Source organism: Pinus tabuliformis, chromosome 8 (assembly GCF_031772625.1).
Source record: "Pinus tabuliformis cultivar Carrire ecotype Pingquan chromosome 8, CPIR1, whole genome shotgun sequence".
Taxonomy (NCBI): Eukaryota; Viridiplantae; Streptophyta; class Pinopsida; order Pinales; family Pinaceae; genus Pinus; species Pinus tabuliformis.
The window spans coordinates 1,397,080,025-1,397,103,362 of NC_142294.1; the positions used below are offsets into that span (position 1 = coordinate 1,397,080,025).

A 23,338-nucleotide genomic window follows, 5' to 3' on the forward strand; every position below is an offset into this window, starting at 1 on the left:
TGGAGAAGTGTGAGGATGAAATAAGACTCATGATCCAGCGGATCCACATAGAACAAAATCCAAAGGCAGTTAGCATTTTCTGAATGTAGGTCCAGCTGAGTTTATCAAAAGCCTTAGAAAGATCCAGCTTAAGAATCATACCTGCCTGCTTGGACTGCTTGAGGGAGTGTATGATCTCGTGCGTGAGGAGAATTCCATCCATGATCTGTCTCCCTTCCATGTACCCAGATTGTTCCGGAGAGATGAGCAGTGGCAAGAGGGGCTTTAACCTGTTGGCGATAACTTTGGAGATGACTTTGTATATAACATTGCAAAGAGCAATCGGCCTATATTTGTCTGGGGTGATTGAATCCTCCTCTTTTGGTATAAGGGAAATGAAGGTTGAATTGAGAGAGGGAAGTAGCCAATGGAGAGCTCTCGATTCCTCTACAATTTGCCAAACCTCCAATTTTATCAGCTCCCAGAAGGTGTGAAAGAAAGTAGTGGTGAATCCATCCGGGCCAGGGGCTTTTCCTTCCTTAAGCTGGGACATGGCCGCATCCACCTCCTGAGTCAGAATAGGGCAAAGGAGAAGCTCATTATGTTCCTCCGTGATTAGCTTTGGCACATTATTAGTAATTATCTCAATTGCAGGTCGCCTGTCTTCATCAGGCTCTTGATGAACATGCTTGAAGTGATTAAGGAACTCCTCCTCAATTTCCTCATGCTTCTCAACTTTTGCCCCTCCTTGTTTTTGAATGAAAGGGATGTTGTTATGCATTCTTCGTTGAATAGTGGTTCGGTGGAAGAATTTGGTGTTTCGTTCACCTTCCTTCAGCCATCTGATCCTGGACTTTTGCTTCCAATATATTTCCTCCTGCTTCCTCCTTTCCTCCAACTGGTTGTGGATGCGCTGCTCCTGCTCCAGAGTTCCCTCAGAGTGACCCTCTATACTTATTTTTTGCTGGAGTTCCGCCAATTCCTTGTTTAAGTCATGTTGCGCCTTAAAGATGTTTCCAAAGGTCTCCCTGTTCCAACACTTTAGATGATTTTTTAAATATCTGAGTTTTTGTTGGAACTGGTACATCTTGGAGCCTTCTGGCGGAATGAAGGTTGTCCAAGTTGTTTTGACAAAGTCTTTGAAAGATGGGTGGGAGAGCCAGAACTCTTCGAAGCGGAAGGGTCTTCTGGTAAAGTCGCCTGGTCTTTGCCATTGGAGGGCAATAGGCCAGTGATCCGAACCTGTATGGGGAAGAATAGCAGCTGAAATGTCTCCTCCTAGGTGAACCGCATTGTCTGATATGAGGAAACGATCCAGTTTGGAGGCAATTTGATGTTTGCCTGCTCTTCGATTGCTCCAGGTAAAAGTGCTGTTACAAAAAGGCAAGTCTATGAGAGAGGTGTTCTGAATGAAATCCTTGAAATGGGTGTTCTCCTGTTCCATTCTATTTCTTCCCCCAATCTTTTCCTCTAGCTTGGTGATCATGTTAAAATCCCCGCCAATAATCCAGAGTGGATGCCTCCTGTTGTTATTCAGAGCTTCTATGGTGTTGAGAAGAGCGATTTTATTTCCTGTATCCTGCGGGAAATATACATTTGATAGGTTTCCATGAATATTGGTGCCTAGAATGTGGAAGGCAGCCTGGATGAGGTGATGAGAAGCGTGAAAATCAGAGAGAGTTAACGCTTGTGTGTTCCATGCAATGGCAAGCCCCCCTGAAGCGCCAGATGCATCCACCGCCACCGATTGACAACCTGGCCATGCTTTGGAGAGGATGCTGCCTAATGTAGAGTTGTTACACTTGGTTTCCTGGAGAAAGCATAGTTGCGGCTTTTCCATTTTAATCATGTTTTTTAACATTCTGAGTTTTCCTGGGCTGTTGAGCCCCCTTAGGTTCCATGATATAAGCTTCATGGATCAACTATTAATAGAGGGTTTATAGTACTTCGTCAATTTAGCATACCTGTCTGAGTCCACCAGGATTTTCCCGATCTCGATTGTTCGCTGGACATCCGTTCTTCTTCCTCTCTTTTTGGTGTCTTTTGGGGGAAGGCTTCCATCCCAATGGCTTCCTAGCTGGATACCTAGCTGTTGCTATTGATAGGCCCTTGAGATGACCACTTCCAATTTGTTGAGCTGAAGCTCTGGGATACTGTCGTAAGCCTTCTTTTTGCATGCTAATTCTAGTTCCAAAATGTCTAGACCGTTCAGATCTATGCTTTCTGGCTTTTCATCCATCTGTTGCACTTGGTTGCTTCCTTCAGTGTTAATCTCTGAGCTTTGGAGGGGATCTAGATTTCCATCAACGTCCATGTCACTGTCTTTTCCTGCTGGCTCTTTTCGACCTTCCTTGAAGTTTGCTAGAATGACATTGGGGATTTGAAATTTAGAGGGGGAGGCTGTAGGAGAGGGTTGGGAAGAGGAAGAAGGAGGAGTGGGGCTAGGCTTGGAGATCGGGGCTTGCTCTTCCGAGGTCTGAGCAAGAATTTCAAAGTTGTTCTTTGAAGCAGGGCCATGGGCATTGTCTTGTTGGGGCTTATTCCCGTTTGAAGGTTTTTTGTGCGCTCGCTTTCGGCTAGGGGCTTTGGTGAAGCCATCATGGATCAGGGTATCTAAGGGATCAGGAGCATTGGCTTTGGCATTCAGGGGGCAGTCCCTGAATAGATGCCCAAGAGCATGGCATTTTCGGCAACGAAAAGGGACATGTTCATAATCCAGAGGTTGAATCCATTCTTCGTCACGATGAGAGAGACTTACCGATTCTGGCAAAGCTTTGTCCAGGCGCATGAAGACGCAGATGCGAGCATAGGAAGTGTATCTGCGCATTTTTGTTTCTTCTGCCGCTTTGATGTATTCCCCCAATCCATTTCCTATGTCTTTGAGAATATCTTCGTCCCAATACTCATCTGGAAGTGAATACATTCTGATCCAGACTGGTGCCCATGTGAGATCTTCCTTGTCCGGGTTAAATCTTGGTATCCATTCCCTCAAATACAGACCAGCTGAGTTAAAAAAGTAAGGCCCTGCTCCCAGAATTCTGTATTTGTCTTCAAGGCAAAAGAAAATCGCAGTAAAGAAACCTTTCGGCCCTAGCTGCAAAGTCACATCTCCTTTGGGTTTCCACTTCGCTGCAATCCAGCCATATAAGGCTTTTTCTGTCGGCCAGAACCCTATAAATTTCCCGATGAGGGCATGATCCCTCATGTATTCGATTCGTTTGTCAATCTTATGTCCCGGCAGCTCTATTCTGGGCCGTTCTGTAGCTATTGGTTTGCAAGTAGTCGAAGAGACCTTCGAAACTTCTTCTGGTTTTTCCTTTCTACCTTGTGTGATGCCGGTCTTGTCCTTCTAACCGCCCGTCTCCTTGTGCCCATATTGTTGCCGGTTCTCTTTGTTTATCACTTCCTCATCAACAGACCCAAATACAATTGTTCATTCAGGTCCTTGCTGCGGGGTGTTTGCTTTGGGGGAGGGCGTTGACGCCCCCCCTGGGGAGATTCCATTGTACTGCGCTAGAACCCTGCAACGCTGTGTCGAAACAGGGTTTTTGGTCAGGCCCGTGAAGGAATTCTGAACTGTGCAGACTGCGTCGTCGGTGTTGTGGTTAGAACCCTAGCCGTCGAGTCCTTCTGCCGAGCTCCTCCATGAGGCTATCCATGTTAGGAGGAAGGCTTGTATTCAATTTTTCCCTAACAGTTATTCTTATGCTAATTATTAGTTTGTTTTTTTTCACTAAGAATTTTTTCTTAGTTATTAATCTGATGGAACACCATTATTGAATCGTCTAACACTCAATCCAATGTTATCAATCAATGCAGAATGGAAATGTGGGGAGTTCTTCTCAAAGGGAAATGCCTTACGATGTAATAAAACATAAGGTAAACATTAGTATAATTCATTTATTTACACTTCTCCCTCATGCTATGATATACAAATTACCTATGTATGGAATAAGAGTTTGTTTTAATTTTAGTTACTCTTTGCCTCTACATACCATAAAACAAAGACTATATTTTACATTCAATTATGATGTGTGTTGTTATGTTATCTTGAAAATGGAGGTGACATGTGACATTTTTAAGTCATAAAGAAAATAGCACTAATTGATGATTAGCATATACTACTAATCTTACTACAATACTACTTCCTTGAGTCATACAAATGTGTTGAAGTTAAATACCTTGTCTCATTATGCCAACATATATGCCTCGTAAATAAAGAAATAGATTGTAATTATCTACCTTCAAAATCAAGGATCGTTTTAGTAGAATTTTGTGATTATGCCAACATGAATTCCTTGTAAATAAAGAAATAGATCATAATTTTATACCTTCAAAATCAAAGGTCATTTTAGTACAATTTCTCCATATTTCTTCTTGATCACCCTTTGGGAAGACTCCCCTAAATTCCACTATGCACCATTGTTCACAGTCAAATTCATTGTTAGACGATTGAAAAATGGTCTTCCCTTAGATTAAACCATTAATAAAAGAGTTAATCATTATTAAACATAAACATGAAAACATTAAGAAAAAAATTGTTAATTGTTGTTCTTGATTAGCCGTATTTGATTGCGTGGATCTATTTAAAGGTTGTGTCCACTCATAACACCAAGAATCATCTTCAATTCACAATTCTTGCAATCGTTTCCCTTGATATTCCTTTAGGTTTCTGACTACTATGTATTCGATTTTTTTTTTCTGTTGTATTCCAAACATTTAAATGGCTTCATACAATTCTTACTATGGCAGAGGATTTCCTAACCAAGCTTCCGCTCATTATTCGTGGGATTACAATGTTTTGAAGAACATGAAAAAGATTATCTTTGTTGTGCAGAGCCAAATAAAAAGGGTTTACTTGTAGCTTATTTTTTCCCGTGTAACATCAGTTTTTGAGGTTTATTTACATCTTCTATTGAATATTGGCGAGCTCCTCACTGGCTTGCATCGATTTTTTAATATGCCTCTTATCCATTCCTACTTACTCGAGCAATGAGGCAAGTTCTTAAATTATTTGATTATGCAGGCCATTTTGTTGATTTTTTTTATTCAAATTTTCTCCAATGGTGAATGATATGGGTTTCTTCTGAATGAATGGGATGGATCTGGTTGAGATAGTTTGTTTCATTTCAAAACAAATTGCACTGTAATGGTGAGTGCGTTATTCGATACCTCTTTGGCCTTCGCTTTCCTTTCAACAGCTGCAATCATAACCAGGATCTGGGAGTTCCTATTTCTGGTAGGATTATTGGGCTCAAGTATTAGTATATTGAGGTGGATACAACTCACATCTTTGATATTTGGTGGTGATCGGAAATTTATACAGTTGAGAAAAATTTAAAGTTATTTGTGTCTGCTAGAACGTACATTAATAAAAATGAAATGATATTATTGTTAGTGTCCGAGCGTCCGTAGAAATGTAGAAGGAAGTTTTAAACGTAGTCAAAGCCTAAAATATTGAATCATATGGATCATGTGGTCACTCGTTCCAGAGGTGATCTAGTTGTTATAAGACCCTGGACTACTTACTATATCTTTACTTTTTTTGCACACAAATTTGAGGTTATTGTGATTTATATGGAACTCTGAGCAAGCAATCTCTAATGACATCCAAATATTATAATGGAGCCCAAACAAAAGTAATATACAAACTCTCTAGGCTTTAGCACTCCTTGCTCAATGTGAAATCCTATAGTTTTACTTATTTGTTTGAGACATCATACAAACCATAACTGATGAAGCCATGACCAATTCTACTATGTTATTACTTCAACACATGTTTAGCTACATGTCTTTTCTCAGCCATAAATTTATTTGCTTCCTTCACTTGATCAGTCATATTGGTTACATCGATTACCCTAACTGGGTATTCCTTCTAAAACAAATCCTCCCATGGAAATCCTGATTATCTCCCTCTGCCAGTGATGTTATCAGTTATCTAGTCAAGATATTTCTAAGGCCAACTCTCTCTGAAGCTAAAAGATGGGTTAAAGAAGCCTTGAATTCTTCCTTGAGAGAAAATATTATGGTCAATGAATCTCCCTCTGACACATGAGCTCTATTACTTTCATCATAAATCATATAGGATCAACCTTGGTTCATCAATCTCGAGGAGTTTGTACAAAGGTTTCTTTCTACTTAAAAGCATAATATTTATTCAAGTACCTCACAAGCTTGAGGTAGATCTTACACACACTTATCCTTCAATCAAAGAGGACAATATCTACATACATATTATGTATTAACAAAAATCATAAAGATAATACTAGCATTTTCACCAAATGTTGCAAATGAAATGTTGTAAGGCATAAATTGAAGAACAATTGCGACATGGGAATGGCCAAATCAGATATAGTAGAAATGAAATTCTAAACTTGTATAAACAGAAGTGAGGAACTTTCTTAGATTTGTTGCCTTCAATAAATTTGTTGATTGTTTTGTTCTTTTCATTCTTCATATTTATATCTCAACTTAATTTTAAGCGGTGATGTCCATCAAAGTCTTTGATGAGAACTAGCTTTGCAAAAAAGTAGAGGGAAAAAAATAATTAGAAATCAAGAAGGTAAGATAAATCAATGTGTTAGCTGGTAAAGATAAAGGTTTTTTTCAGATCACTACCTTTGGTTAATACAAGTTTTGATGTATCGAGAATCTAGCCATCTCATTTGATTGTGCTAGTGAGCTTTTCTTTAATCAACATGATGTGATGCATGATTTAGCCTTGCGTCTGGCAAGCCGGGATAGTGCCATTGATAAGAGGCTTTTCATGCCTGCCAAAGAGGATGTTATTCCCACAAAATGGTTGGCACTAAAGCATACATCTAAGGTTCAATTTGTTTCAATTCATACAGGTCATCCCTGAAACTTATTCTCTTTTCCCTGCATAAGCATTGAATAATTATTTGTTCAATTTACTAAATTTTCAAATTTAATAAGGAAGCATTTTTATCAGCATAGCATCTCAGCTTTCTGACTTTTACATTTCTGGGACATTACTATAGGTTCAATGGAAGAACAAGGTTGGTCTCAAATAGATTTTTCTTAGGTGAAAGCTCTGGCTTTGTTCTTTGATGCAAGTCAATACTGTCTTCCAACATTTTTACATACCATGCCAAAACTTCAGGTTCTTATCATGTACAATTACAATTCAAAGCATGCAGTACTTAAAGGCCTATCAGTATTTTCATCAGTTACCCAGCTTAAGTTTGTATTCCTTGAGAAGTTGATACTACCTCCTCTTTACGAGTACTGTAGATCCTGGAAGAACTTGGAAAAATTCTCTGTATGCCTTTGTGAGGGCTTGGGAAATATGACTCTATTTGACAAGGGGCAAGTCCTAGAGTTTCCTAAGTTTGTAGAAATTATCTTTGATCACTGTAGCGATTTGGAGGAATTGCCAGCAAACATATGCAGTTTAATTTCCCCTGGAAAGGTTGTCTGTCACTAATTTCCATCTTATCCAAAAGTTACCTGATGACTTGGGAAATTTAAGGTCACTTAGGTTGTTGAGATTGTCTGCAAGTCCAAGCTTGTCAATGCTTCCTCCTTCCATTTGCAAAATTCAGCAATTAGAATTTCTTGATATTTCATTGTGCAACTCTTTGAAGGACCTTCCCCTAGAATTTGATCAACTATCAAACCTAAAGGTTTTGGACATGAGAGAGTGCTCTGGTCTGAAGATCCTGCCTAAAGAATTAACCAAACTAAGGTCTTTAAAACATGTAATATGTGATGAGAACACCGGACAACAATGGTTGGATATCAAAGCCTCTATCATGCCTAATCTCAGAGTGGATGTGGTCGAAGAACATTTTAGTTTGGACTGGCTGGATGATTGAAGAGGTTCATGCTGCATCATCGTGCCTCCTCGAACATACTTATAACAATACACTATGTTAACGTGTTATGCACAATCTGTTAATAAACGAGGATTGCTGCTAAGATTGGACTTATTTACAGGTATTATCTCCTTTGAGGTTTATTGATCGATGGGTGCTCTATAGTTAAACAAAAGATTATCAAATTTGTATATAATTTTGAATTTCGAGATTTTATATATTTTTGGATTTTGTTATATATTATTGAATATGTCAGTTGATTTTATAAAACTGTGAAATGCAAAGTTGTGGCTGAATTACTGATGACGCCACATACAAATCACATCAAACATCTTAATTGAGAAGAGGTTCCAACATGTCTCAAGCTAAAGTTACATCTCTCAGCATTGGATATTTGGTGTTCCTATTTTTCATGGTCTTTTCATATTTTTTCCATACCCAGATATCTTTATATTTATCTTTTAATAAACAATGAAGTAAACAATAAATTTTGAATGACAGTAAGCAATAAATGTAGCACATGTAAATAATAAATTTTGTTAATGCTTAATAGATGACCTGGATATGTTGCTTGATACTATGTTTTTTGCAAAATATACACAGTTCGACATAATAGATAGAATACAAAGAAATGAACAAAAAAATTTGATCTCACACTCCCAAAAACAGTCCTAAAATAGATGGAGACTTTCTTTTGATTTCTTTGGCATCAGATGTGTATGGTGTGTTCCCAGCGCAGATTTTTATTAATACTACTTTTGTTTTGGTTAAAAAAAAATTACAAAGGGCCATCCAAACTCAAGAAAATTGCAATCTTCTTATTTAATATTGCCAGAATTTCTAGAAGCCTCGACGAGTACAAATAACTAAAATATTTTAAATTAAAATAAATAAACTAACCTGAAATTCCAATTATCAAAACTGAATGTTTTCATATCATACACATGAATCTTTATGGGCTACATGGTGGGGGTTTCAATATGTCTGAAAGTGCAAGCTACAAATTGTGAACATGCCTTACAGATCATCATCATACATAATCGTATAGTCTGAAGACTGATCACAGTGATGGAGCTGTTAGTAGATCAAAAATCTAGCATGTAGAGGAACGAAGATTTGTTAATTAGCTTGGGTCAGCAACCAGAGAAAAGACTCAGCGAGAATTCACTCAACTTGTTCCAGACCTCAGCACAGAAATTTCACCTCCGAGAGAGAAAATAGGGTAGAACCAGTATCCTCCTTGTTTAAATGCTTAATAGATGACCTGGAAATTCTGCTTGATACTATGTTTTTTGAAAAATCTACACAGATACACATAATAGATAGAATAGGAAGAAATGAACAAAAAAATTGATCTCACACTCCCAAGAACAATATTAAAATATATGGAGACTTGCATTTGATTTCTTTAACATCAGATGTATATGTTGTGTTCCCAGCACAAATTTGTATTAATACAATTTTTGTTTTGGTTAGAAAAAATACAAAAGGCCATCCAAACTCAAGAAAATTGAAATCTTCTTATCTAATATAGCCAAAATTGCTAGAAGCCTTGGCAAGTACAAATAACTAAAAGATTTTAAATTAAAATAAATAAACTAACCTGAAATTCCAATTACCAAAACTGACAATTTTCAGATCATACACATGAATCTTTGTGAGCTACATGGCGGGGGTTTCAATATGTCCATAAGTGCAAGCTACAAATTGTGAACGGGATGATGTGGGCATACGAAACTATCATGATTACATAGTATATGTTCCCGCACCATAGTACATAGTACTGAAACTCAGTGCCATAAGTGCACACTTAGGGCACAAAACCAATAATGTTTTCTTCTTTCAATAAATGAAAAATTTAAACAAAAAGAAGTTCATCTACCGATTTTGCTATAGAAATTTTATACGATCACCATTTGAAAAATATTTGAACTCTTGAAAGCAAAAATCTTTGTGAAAAAACCTGGAATGATACCTTTCGGAAAGAAAAGAAAAACCACACATTTGTTCAGAAAACCAACCGAAGAGATTCAATCCGTCTTGTGAATCTTTTATCACTAAGTTGTGTGAATCTTTTGCCGCTACCGAAAAAGAGAGAGTAAGAATGTTTCCTACAACATGAAAAGAGTTGGGTTTTCGAGGAGGGGCATTGAGCATCCGCTGAACTGGGTTTCTGAGGGGCATCATCCACTGATTTGGATTTTAGAGGAGGGACATTGAGCAAGAATGTTTCTGAAAATTCTAAGTACAGTCAGTACCCACTTCACCAAATTGGGTCTCTTCATGTTTCCCTTCACTACAGTACCCATTTCTAACTCTTCACCACAATGAACCCCCTCATGTTTCTCGTCCCCACAAAATCCATTCATGACCTATTCACCACCTTTTTTGCTTTCATATTTTCAAAACCCATTAATTCCTTCTTTTGCATATTGAATTTTCTCATTTATTTTATCTTCAATGCACATGGTATCTCCATTTTTCTTAGCAAACCCATATCTTCCATCTACATTGCATTCAAATTCATGATGTTTATCATCATTTGCAATCTCAAGATTCACATTAGAGCCTTGGGTTTTGTAGTCCTTACCTCTTCTCCTATGTTCTTCTTCTTCCGCACAAAGGTGTTAACTGTATATTCTCCTTGCAAAACTCCTCTTGAGAAGCCCTCAATTCCTTGGAAGCAACACAAGCACATTTTCTAGATATATCTCCACCTACTTTCCTTTCACTGCATTTGCATTCAGTGGGTTCCTTCTCAGGCCGATCATGCCTCTTTACAACAAGGAATTTTCTGGGTTGAGCCTTGAAACTGACCGAACCCCAATCTGGGTAGTTAGTAGCACATCTCCTAGATTTACATGAATGAATCCCAGAGGCATTAGCCAATGAAGGTGTTTCTGAAATATTGGATTTCAGAGACCCACTAGAGATTTTCATAGGCCCATTAGATGTTTTCGCACTAAAATTAGGATCACGATTCTCTCCATTAATGGCAGCAGAAGGAGAATTGGTTCCATTGTTAATATCCTCTTCCTCAGACTTTTTCTTCCTATTGCAAGGACTCTTGAAATGAGGGCTGGGACTCTGCTGATTTGGTTTTCCGAGGAGGGGCATCAAGCATCGGCTAAGCTGGGTTTCTGAGTTTTTGAGGAGGGGCATCATCTGCTAATTTGGGTTTCCAAGGAGTGGGTTTCATATGGTTTCAACCAGGAAAGATCAGTATGGTTTCAGTTATAAATATATGTTTAATCCAACGATGGCAGCTATTTGAATCGTCTAACATCTCAATCATCGGATTATATCAAGACAAGTGTGATAAGAGGGGAGTTAATTTCACAGGGGAACACCTTACAGCATAAAATTAACATAAGTGTACTTGACAAAATGTCTCTTCATAACCTTCTCCCTCTTACTAAGGTAATCCCTTGCTTTGTATTTCTCTTAAGTTTCCATCTACTGCATACTTCAATCACCACTGGTATTTTTCTAGCATAGATCACTGTATAATACAATCTTGCTAATATGTCTACTTCTTTTGATTCCATATCTCAATTTGTAGAATATGCCTTAACACAAGTCCTCTTGTCACAGGATTTACTTTGTTCATCCATTCCTTTCATATGCTTATAGAGCCTATTCAATATTCATTATGCACCTTTGATCCTCACTAGGAGGTTATCGAAGAGAAATTACAACCAAGAAAATGATTTAAAGACAAGAGACTAACTATTAATAAAATAAAAAATAGCAGTAATAATAAAATAAGAGAGATATAAGATATGTATGTTTTGAGAAGAATATTAGCTCCCTCTTGATCTGTATACCTTATACATGCCAACATCCTGATTTCCTTTCTTCCTTGCAAACACTAGGGTTTCTTATTTTAGTAGAAACAATTATCTAAATCCAATCCTAGGGTTATGACCATAGACCCTAGGGCTTTGTTGATCAAACTCCTTTCTAAGAATCAATTTTTGCATATTACTCATCTTTCTTTAATGCCTACTATATGATAGAGATCTGTTTTCAAATTTCAACTCATTGCAGATCTCTAACTTCATATCCAACAAGACTTCATGTAAAAATACAAAAAAATTGTTATTACAAGAACATGTATTTCTTGGAATGTTATGTTTGTTGAAAATGCAACATGAAAATCCTAATTCAATTTTGTCCTTGAATTAAATTGAGAAAAAAATTGTAATTCCATGTCTCATGACAACTTGTATTAGTTAACTAAGTTAATTTAATGTAGTTGGCTCAGTTAATTCGAGTTGTGGGTCTCACTTGAGTCATGTAGAGTGTCTCCTACATTATACGAGCCCTGGTTGAGTTTATTTTCAGTTGTAATTAATTAATTCAATCTAGCTGAGTTAAAGCTAGTTAAAATAGTTCCAATGGATGGAGGAACTAGTGGGAACTAGAATAGGGGTTTGAGGCTTGTGTAATGTGTTGATTGAATTATTTCTATTGTGTGCTTCATTATTTGACAATCATTTAATTATTTCCACATTGGTCATGTTTCTCGTCCCCACAAAATCCATTCCTTCCCTGTTCACCACATTTTTTGCTTTAATATTTCCAAAACCCATTAATGCCCTCTTCTGCATATGGAATTTTCTCATTTCTTCTATCTTCAATGCACATAGTATCTCCATTTGTCTCAGCAAACCCATATCTTCCATCTACATTGCATTCAAATTCATGATGTTTATCATTGTTTGCAATCTCAAGATTCACATTAGAGCCTTGGCTTTTGCAATCCTTACCTCCTCCCATCTATTCTTCATCTTTCGCATAATCTGAAGGTGTTAACTGCATATTCTCCTTGCAAAACGCCTCCTGAGAAGCCCTCAATTCCTTGGAAGAAACACAAGCATATTTTATAGATATATCTCCATCTTATTTCCTTTCACTGCATTTTCATTCAACGGGTGCCTTCTCCGACTGATCATGCCTCTTTGCAACAAGGAATTTGCGGGGCTGAGCCTTGAAACTAACCGAACCACAATCTGGGTAGTTAGCAGCACATCTCCTAGATTTACATGAATGAATCCCAAAGGCATTATCCAATGAAGGCATTTCTGAAATATTGGATTTTAGAGACCCACCAGAGATTTTCACAGGCCCATTAAATGTTTTCACACTAAAATTAGGATCGTGGTTCTCTCCGGCAATAGCAGTAGAAGGAGAATTGGGCCCATTGTTAATGTCCTCTTCCTGAGACTTTTTCTTCCTATTGCGAGGACTCTTGAAACGAGGGTTGGGACTCCACGGATTTGGGTTTCTAAGGAGGGGCATTGAGCAAGAATGTTTCCTTCAGCAGGGAAAGAGCTGGGTTTCCAAGGAGGGGCATCGAGCATTAACTGAGCTGGGTTTCTGAGTTTCTGATGAGGGGCATCATCTACTGATTTGGGTATCCGAGGAGTGGCATTGATTTGGGTTTTCGAGGAGTGGGTGTCATATGGTTTCAACGAGGAAAGATCAGTATGGTTTCAGTTATAACTATACGTTTAATCCAATGATGGAAACTATTTTGAATTGTTTAACATCTCAATCAATGGATTAGAGCATGACAGGTGTGATAACATCGGAGTTAATTTCAGAGGGCAATGCCTTACAGTGTAAAAAAATTAACATAAGTTTACTTGACAAAATGTCCCTTCATAGCCTTCTCCCTCTTATTAAGGTAATCCCTTGCTTTGTATTTCTATTAAGTTTCTGTCTACTACATACTTCAATCATCACTAATGTTTTTATCACATAGATGAGTGTATAATTCAATCTTGCTAATATGTCTACTTATTTGATTCCATATCTCAATTAGTAGAATATGTCTTAACACAAGTCCTCTTGTCACGAGATTTTCTTTGTTCCTCCTTTCTTTTCATCTACTTACAGAGCCTAGTCAATATTCACTATGCACCTTTGATCCTCACTAGGAGGTTATGGAAGAGAAACTACAACCAAGAAAATAATTTAAAGATAAGAGACTAACTATTACTAAAATAAAAAAATAGTAGTAATAATAAAATACTTATGTTTCAAGAATAATATCATCTCCCTCTTGATCTGTATACCTTATACGTGCCAACATCCTGATTTCATTTCTTCCTTACAAACACTAGGGTTTCTTCTTTTAGCAGAAACAATGATCTAAATCAAATACTAGGGTTATGTCCGTAGACCCTAGGGATTTGTTGATCAAACTCCTTTCTAAGAATAATTTTTTGCAAATTACTCATCTTTCTTTAATTCCTGCTATATGATAGAGATCCCTTTTCAAATTTTGACTCATTGCAGATCTCTAACTTGATATCCAGCAAGACTTCATGTAAAAATACCAAAAAAAAACAGCTATTACAAGATCATGTATTTCTTGGAATGTTATATTTGTTGAAAATGAAATAAGAAAATCCTAATTTAATTTTGTCCTTGAATTAAATTGAGAAAAAAATTGTAATTCCATGTCTCATGAAAACTTGTATTAGTTAACTAAGTTAATTTAATGTGGCAGTTAATTCGAATTGAGGGTCTAACTTGAGTCATGTAGAGTGTCTCCTACATTATAGGAGCCCTGGTTGATTTTATTTTGAGTTGTAATTAATTAATTCAATCTAGCCGAGTTAAAGTTAGTTAAAATAGTTCCAATTGATGGAGGAACTAGTGGGAGGTCTAGTATTTTGGTGTCACATACACTGATCAACTAGTAAACTCATGATTCACTCATAATTAACTCATGCATGTCAGATCAGAGAGAGACCAAGCTTAGACTGGACTTCAGGAACAATGTAATATTAGTTGTATAATCATCGAAATTGTGCAAGTGGTGCATGTAGTGAGAGGAATGCCTTTAATGGATTGCGCAATTCAAATTGAGTAATTTTCCTAATTAATAGGAGATTAATTCCTTGTGGAACATCGGAAGGAAACAGGGACTTGGGCAAGCAGAAAATTGGTTAAGTATTGGCATGGGATTGTCTAAGAAGCTATGAGACAGATAGAGATAGTGCAAAGGTTGCTCGGGATTGAGCAAAGCATTGTAATATTCTCATATTTTTTTAGTAATGCAATATATAGAGAACATGGGTTCTTAGTTGTGGCTTTCCTTAGGAAATAATTGTATAATGTGTTGATTTAATTATTTCTATTGTGTGCTTCATGATTTCACAATCATTTAATTGTTTCCACTGATGGTAGAGTATATTCAAGTCTATTGTTTTAGCATATTGCAATTAGTAATTTGAATCTACAAGGAATTTCTATAGAAATGACTATGAGAGTGAGAGGGAAGGGACAAAGTTGGTAGCTACATTTTTTAACCTCCCTAAAGAATTTCCAAGGGAGTTGGAGTAGACTTGAATTCCTAGATAAAGAGCATCATAATGGATTGGGATTGCATTATTTGTATAGAAGTGGTTTTGAATGGATTCATCAAGGATGGATACAATGGGTAAAATTGGTAACCTATGATCAAATCCAATGAAGAATAACTAGATTCACTTAGTAATGAAGACAAGGCAACCATGTCATCTGGTAGGCTATGGAACATTACCCGCAATGCCATTACATATGGCTTACTCTTGAACACAACATTTCGAAAACCTACAATTCTACTAAACAAGATACTTGAATGAATAGGCATGTCTATACAAGTACCTAGAATGTTGAGGCTAGGGTTATCACACTTAGTTTCAAGCATTAGTGGATTGTGCCCTAAGTGTAGGTTGGGAAACTTCAAAGATATTTGTATTTTGATTTGGTCTAATTTGTATGGTTGGAATCCTTATCTAAATAAGATGTGAGGTTGGGCAGTTTTATGGAAGGTACCTAGAATACCAAGTCAAGGGGAAGCAAGTGCAAAAAAATATTTGTGAGTGCACAACAAAAATGTTGCATCATTAAAAACCCAAATGAAGTTTTCTAAGATGTTATGAAGGATATACTCAAAGAATTGAATTATTCAAGCCTATTATTTCATATATGATGATGTGGTATGTGGATTTGTGGCCACAAGTTAATGTCCATGGAAGGAAATTTCAATTTAACATCTAAGAAAATTTATGTGTTATGAGACTAGGTTGTGTGCTATAAATTGTGCTTTAAGTTTTGGTTTTCATTGTAATTTGTGAATTATAGTTCATTTATATGTTAAATAATGTGTAGCAAGATCAATAGATCAAGGGGAATTTAAGGTTCAAGTGGGAGGAGGTCATGTAGTTGTATGAACGTGAGAATATGGAAGCAAAGTATTGATCAGCCTAGTTAAGCAAAAGAAATAGCAAGGTGAGAGGATGAAGTTGAGATAGAAATAATGTATAATTAAAAAAATAAAAGAAAAATTATAATGGAGTTGAAAATTTATTGCATGTAAATGGGCATACTATTGTAAGACTTGGAAAGGCATGCACACCCCTGGTTAACCACTGATAAAGTTTGAAGATAGACTTAAGTGGTAATGGCCGTGTTGAATTATTGCATACCCTTGATATAAACTTTAACAGGGGTAGGGCTTGGAGGAGAGTCTTTCTCAATCACTTGGTTGATTTGGTCGAATTTGTTCAAGCGAAACCCTGAGTCAAGTTTCAAGGGGGGATTGTTAGGCATGTTAGACTTAGGTGATTAGGGGCATGCTAAATTATTGAATATCGTCGATATAAAATTTCACAAGGGCAGGGCTCGCAGGTGAGTAGTGACCACTCACATGACTTGTTCAGATTAATTTGGTCAAGGGAAACCTCAAATCAAGTTTAAGGGGGGGTTGTTAGTTAAAACTTGACTATATGAAAGAGTTAAAGCCACTAGGTCAATATTGGCGCTTTTTGGCACAACTTTTTGGTTTCCTATGGTTCTATTTCCATGGATTGCATGCAATGAATCCTTTAAAGTGATTGGGATGACTTCATTATAATGGATCATGAAGCTGATTGGTGAAGGCTAAGTGGCTGATGGAATTCTATTTGGATATATTTTTTCCTAGAATGGGTTTTTCAGGATAAATCATTATGTTTATGTTTTGTGAAATGATTTTGGTTGTTTTAATTTTTCTCGTACTAAAATTTATCTTTGGTAGTTTTAACAAATGTGATTTGGGTCAATATTATGGACAACTTAACCAGTTAAAAGGTCCCAGATGGTTTTATGTTTTGTTGGCAACCTAATTGCATTTATGTTGGTATTCCCTTACAAGCATGGTATTTTTTGGAACTGTTAAAAATTCTTATTGTGGAATATTTTATGTCCCTTGTCTCTAAAACCATGTTATGGAAACAAATGTGGTCAAAAAATAACTATTATCTCTAAGGTAGTCAACATACTTCAAAGATTTTATTAATTATTTTACATATTGCACTATTACTCTATTGTCACATCAAATAAATGAGTCTCATTGACCAAAAGTACATCCTACACCACTTCTTATCAAATATTTTGCATTTATTTGTAGTCATGCTCAAATTAAACTATAATTCATTCTATCATATAATTAACATATAACTAAATAAACCTTCTCATTATTAAAATACTATCTTAACCTTTAAAAAAATACAAAAAATATAACTCTACCAACACAAAATTATCTCTCATCACCATAACCTTGCTTACTTCAAAGAGCATTCCACCCATATTTTGCCAAGATATAGTTATTTGGGTAAGTCCCCATCCAAATCTATGTTGTTCATATTATAATGGGAGTTTTCAAGTTCTTGTTTTCTCCCACTAAGATTTTATAGGTTGAAACAACAACTAGTTTCTTAACTGGAAGGAATTTTATCTTTATATCATATTTAATAGTGTTTTATTAATATGCCTCTAAACTATTCAAATTTCATTAAAACCCAGTTTGTGTACTCTTTAGGATATTTTTTAGTTCACAAAAGAAACAAGAAATCTTATATTACCTTGGTTGACTAGACCATAAATATTTTAGCACCCAAAATACATTCTAAACTCAACCATATATTTATAAAATAAAATGTTGCAAGCATCCTCAACTCATCAAAATATTTCCTTAAATGTATCACAACTCAAAGTCTTTATAAGTTTGAATTAGCTTCTTTGAATTTGGAACTTTCAAAAACACTAAAAGAACCTCAAGGTTTCAAACCTTAAATGCCATAGACTCACATGTTAGGAGATGAGAACATTTCAAATATGGTAAAATTGATTTAAAGTTTTATTTTATTAATTAATAAGCATTTTAATAATTTTATATATTTATGGAACATAATTAAAATTTTATTATTATACAAAATTAAATTATAATTTAGTAATAATTATAAAAGTTTGATCATATAAAATTTTCAAATAAAAAATTTATGTAAATATAAATTGGACATTTACGGTTAACTTTTATAATGATCTGGCATTTTTTTTTTATATTTTGAATAATTTCACTAGTAAATGGCTTGAATATTTTAGCTTTTGATGTTTAGTTTAATGCTGCAAAGGCTATTGGTTTAAAAAATTTCAAATGGGAACCATTAAAAATCTAGTTTCTTTAAAGATATTTTTTGGATATATAATTGGACATATTTCTACAAAAAAAAAAAAAAATTACATTCCTAAAGATAGTATATTGTTTGAACACCCAAATTTTCTCACTAATTTCAAAATTTTGTCAACATATATTTTTTTTATGATTGGAAGTTTCAATTACTTTTTAGCATTGCATATCAAGAAAATTGCAACCAAATATAATTTGTTTATTATCTACTACTACTTTTAATACATGAATTCGTGTTGTACTAATTCAAATAAGTATCTTTTCTATCCTTGTTGCACTTCGTGAAAGGTGACTAGAACAAGGAATTGATAAAATTACATAGATAATCACACACAGACATTTGTTTTAGACATTGTATAGAATACTAAAAACAAAAATAAAACTACTTGTTTCATTCTCTCTGAAACTTACACAAGCAATAATGTAGGGAAAATGACTTCAACAAACTGGGTTTAAAATATCAAAATCTAAACATATCAAATTATAAAATGACTAAAACACATTGGTTTCTCTTATGTTAACATAAAGTGCAAGCAAGTAACTTTAGTGGAAAAGAAGATGTTGCATAAGGATTATTAGGAACATTACAATAAAACAGAACAACATAATATTTTAAGATAACTTTTGTTTATAGTTCTCTAAAGGTAATAAGAATAAATTGATCATAAAGTAAAGTAAGTATTCTATATATTTATAAAAGTTTTATAAAAAGTAACATAAACTAAATTTACTATAATGTAAAATGTAATTTTTCGTACATATAATGTTTTCAAAACATCCACACAAAAGTAATGGCAATAACAAGATTTTCATAAGAGACAGATAATCACATGCACATAGAACACTTTCTTTATCTCGATAAAGAATGCTAAAACAGAAATATATTGGAAAATTATTTCAAACAGTTACTCATCAAAATCAAAATCTATGAAATCCTACATCCCTAGTGCACCCTAGATCCCTATTATGTCAACATCCAGTGCAACCGCATGACTTTGGTGTAAAAGTACATGTTCCATAAGGTTTGCTAGGATCGTTACAGTCTATCACAGAACAACATGACATTTGTTGACAATTTTCGTTTCCGGATTTGCAACACGTGCAAGGTTTCCTTTCCTTTACGGGAGACCAACCACCCTGTTCATCCCCCAACGCTGTTTTAGTTCCATTGTGTTCAACTCCCTGTAATCAGAATTTCATGAATTTTGAATACTTATTCCAACATTAGGTGAACATTACAAAATCGAGAACAATAATAATTCAATAAGATAAATTTTAATGTTTCTGTGTTGCAGTTGTGCTTCAATCTATATTTTTGAATAATTCCATTTCAATCAATTATATTTTATTAATCACGTTTATAGCTTAGTGCAAATTAAGGATAAACAGGTAAATGAACTTGCCTCTTTTTCGTTGAGTACCGCACAAGAGTCACACTCCACAACTGAAAATTGAGTTTGCAAATAAAATGAGGCATCCGAAAATCAATAACATGTAATCAATTATAATAGTGATTTTGATAGAAAATGTTTAATTTTTATACAACTAGGAAGAGATACCTGGTAATATGAAGATTAGGAAGAAAACAAGAAAATTAGAGATACCTGGTAATATGAAGATCATGAAGAAAAAGAGGAAAATGGACAATTGCCTTTGATCCATGTCCTTGATATTTAGGCCTTAGCCGCAAAGCACAGGTATATGAATAGATTTTGAAGATGCGAATCTTTTCTATGAAATTTTACAGACCGAAAGATGAGATTTTACACACCGAAAAATGCATAAAATTAGGTTTAATTGGAATTGCTCCGCAGTTGAGATTTTATATCTTAATGGTGGTGGATTCCGGAATAAGGGGTGGTTGGCTCAAAGGTTAGTGTATGGTAAGTGGGTTATGATTTTTTTTATTGAGGGGTTCCAATTATATATTTATTAAATATTTTATAGTAGTAGTGGGTGTGCATTTCATGTATTATTGAGTCAGGTTTTTTTTGTTTTTTTTAAGATGATGAATTTGTATAAAAGTTAAGAACTAATATGTTATAATTTTAAATCCAAAGGAACTAAGGGTTAGAGAGTCCTCTAATTAAGGGTTAATGGGTTAGGGGATTAGGGATTCTTAGTTAGGAATGTTTCAAGTTAGATGCATGGATTATAGTTTATGGGTTGGATTTTAGGGAGATAATGGGCACTTTAATGTTTATAGGATACTTCATAATGGGGTGTGTAATGGATCTAGATCTCAGTTAGAGGTACTAGTGAGGTGAGGAATCATTTTATTGGAGGTTTTGGGCTTAAGGGGTTTTTAGTTAATGATTGATGTCTTAATCCTAATTTATGGGTTAAAGGAATTGGATGGTCCAATAGTTAAAGGGAGGTATGTCGGGGTTGATATAAGGTCACTGGTTTTAAGGTTAAGATGTTAGTTTTTTAGAACCTATAATGATGGGTTTTTATTAGAGTGTTAGTGGTAAGGTGGATTTAAGTCAAGGGTACTATGTAAATGCTTATGTAGTTAGTTGGTTGAGGTTTAGTGTTGGGTTAAGGAGGTTGGAGATTATTAATTAGGGGCATCCAACTTTAGTTTGAATCTACGGGGCTTCTATGTTAGAGTTTTTAGGGTTAAATGGTTAGTTGTTTCGAGAATAATTTAGAAAATGATTTTAAGTAATGGGAAAATCATTACTATTGAACCATGGTAGATAATTGGGTGAACAACAATGGTCCACATAGGTTAAAAAAATAAATGCTATTACGGTAAATTTGAGTTCAAAATTGATCTTTTAAGGAAAAATATTAAAATAATAAAACCTTGAACCATGACAAAATCTAATATCACCTATTATCTAAAACTTGTTCTAATGATCCATTTGTTGCAAATAGATGTATTATAAATTGATATATAATGTTAATAGAAAGATTAGATAATTGACTTTAAAAAAACCCTTATTTGTTTGTTTTATTCATAGTGAGAGGTATAATTTATATTGTCTCATTAATAGTAATTTCAATAGAAATTGGGTTTTTGTAAAGTTAAAGGATAAAGTAAAAATCCATAAACAAATTTTTGGATTATTGTGCACATAGTAAACTAGGTAATGCCAAATTATTTCAATTTATATTATAATTTATTTAAAATAATTCATAATTAATTACGTCGATCAAAATAGGGCTTTCATAATATTAATTTAATTATTAATAATTATCAGGTGGATGTTAGGGATTTAATTTTCATAAAACACTCTAGAAAATTATTAATAGTATATAAAAATCAAATATTTAGATTAATTTTCAATGTAGTTATGGCATTTTCCCCTTTTAATTAAATTGATTAATTAAAAAAAATGTCATATGAAGGAGTGCCATATGAAATGAGTTATGGTTCTTGGATTTAATTTTCATAAAACACTCTAGAAAATTATTAATAGTATATAAAAATCAAATATTTAGATTAATTTTCAATGTAGTTATGACATTTTTCCCCTTTTAATTAAATTGATTAATTAAAAAAAATGTCATATGAAGGAGTGCCATATGAAATGAGTTATGGTTCTTTGGGCATGTGGTATTTATAATCCATGGTATTGGTGTTTTGTATTATAACAAAGTCCAGAAGAATATCCATGATAAAGTGGGGCTAAATCTGTTGGAAATAATATTGAGAGGAATCGGAATTATTAGATCAATAATTTTATTTCCCAAACAGATTTATATACGCTACTTCAGCTACGTGAACCAGCGTGTACACGCAATTGTACTTAAAGCAACCAGCGTATATGTAGAGAACTTTTGATTTAGCCAATTTATCATGGATTGAACTTTAACCATTATATCTTAGATTTATTAGACAGTGCAGTAAAAGTAGAATAAAGCATCACACATAAAAAACACACATGAACACCAAGATATAAGGGGAAACCCAATGTGGGTAAAACCACATGTTATTGTCGTCTCTGTCTTCTTTTAATAATAAGAAAATCTGTTTACAATCTTGTATTGGTGCAGACTCATACCAGTACGCAGGCTTCTACCTACAGAAGGTTACAACCTTATCTCATTCTCCAACTTCCACTGGAAGGGAGCTACAACCCCCTAGCTCTTGTACTGGCCGATATGTTTACTAGTACGTAAGCAGTGACCTATAGAAGGCTACGGCCTTCTTTCTTCCTCCAAAGGACCACATTTCATAAATTTTCAGACTGGATCCATCAACAACATCATAAGTGCAATACAATCATCAAATACATCTGCATCAACTAATCACTTTCTGAATCAACCACAACTAAATCAATCAATCATTTTGACAACCCATCATCACTGTAGCAAATCACAATCAATCTGATCATTTAGAATATTGTCACCAGAACCCAAAGCAAAACTCAAAACTCTGCAACAATAAATAGAAACAACTAAAACATACTTCATAAGGTATATGCTACTTCCATGTGTCGAACCAGGGTGTATACACACTTTTCTCAAAGCCAACCAACGTACACATCTGTAAATATTAATTCATAATTCTGCAGCAATTATGGACTTCAGTTATACTCAGATCATAATATTTACAGAATAACACATGTGTCAGTATTCAGATCTAGACTATACATGATCAAACCACATAATGATAATTCATTTCAAGCCTTAATATCATGATTCATCATTAGATCGTATCCCTCATCAACCGCTAAGGTTCATCCTTGGTTCAGATCAAGCACAGCACCATAAGCCAATAACCTGCATACTAGATCTCACACTTCATCAGATATTCGATACTTGCACACTTGGCCTAATTATCTTCTACTCCTTATATATTTTTAGGCCTTTCTCAATACCATGGACCAAAACCACTTAAGCCCAGTACCTTGGACCAAATACCTAGGGTCAATACTTCGAACAAAAACCACTTAAGCCCAGTACCTTGGACCAAATACCTAGGGTCGATACTTTGAACCAAATACCTTGGACCAATACCTTGGATCAAAATATCTTGGACCAAATACCTTGGACCAAAAAC

At 34.9% G+C, this 23,338-nt stretch overlaps 1 pseudogene across 1 annotated transcript; it reads left to right on the top strand.

Moving 5' to 3' along the window:
* The first annotated feature begins 6,610 nt into the window (after window positions 1-6,610).
* LOC149240774 (uncharacterized) lies at window positions 6,611-8,210 on the top strand (annotated as a pseudogene). Its single transcript, XR_016245554.1, has 2 exons — window positions 6,611-6,830; window positions 6,981-8,210. The product of XR_016245554.1 is annotated as an uncharacterized LOC149240774 (transcript).
* Window positions 8,211-23,338: the final 15,128 nt, after the last annotated feature.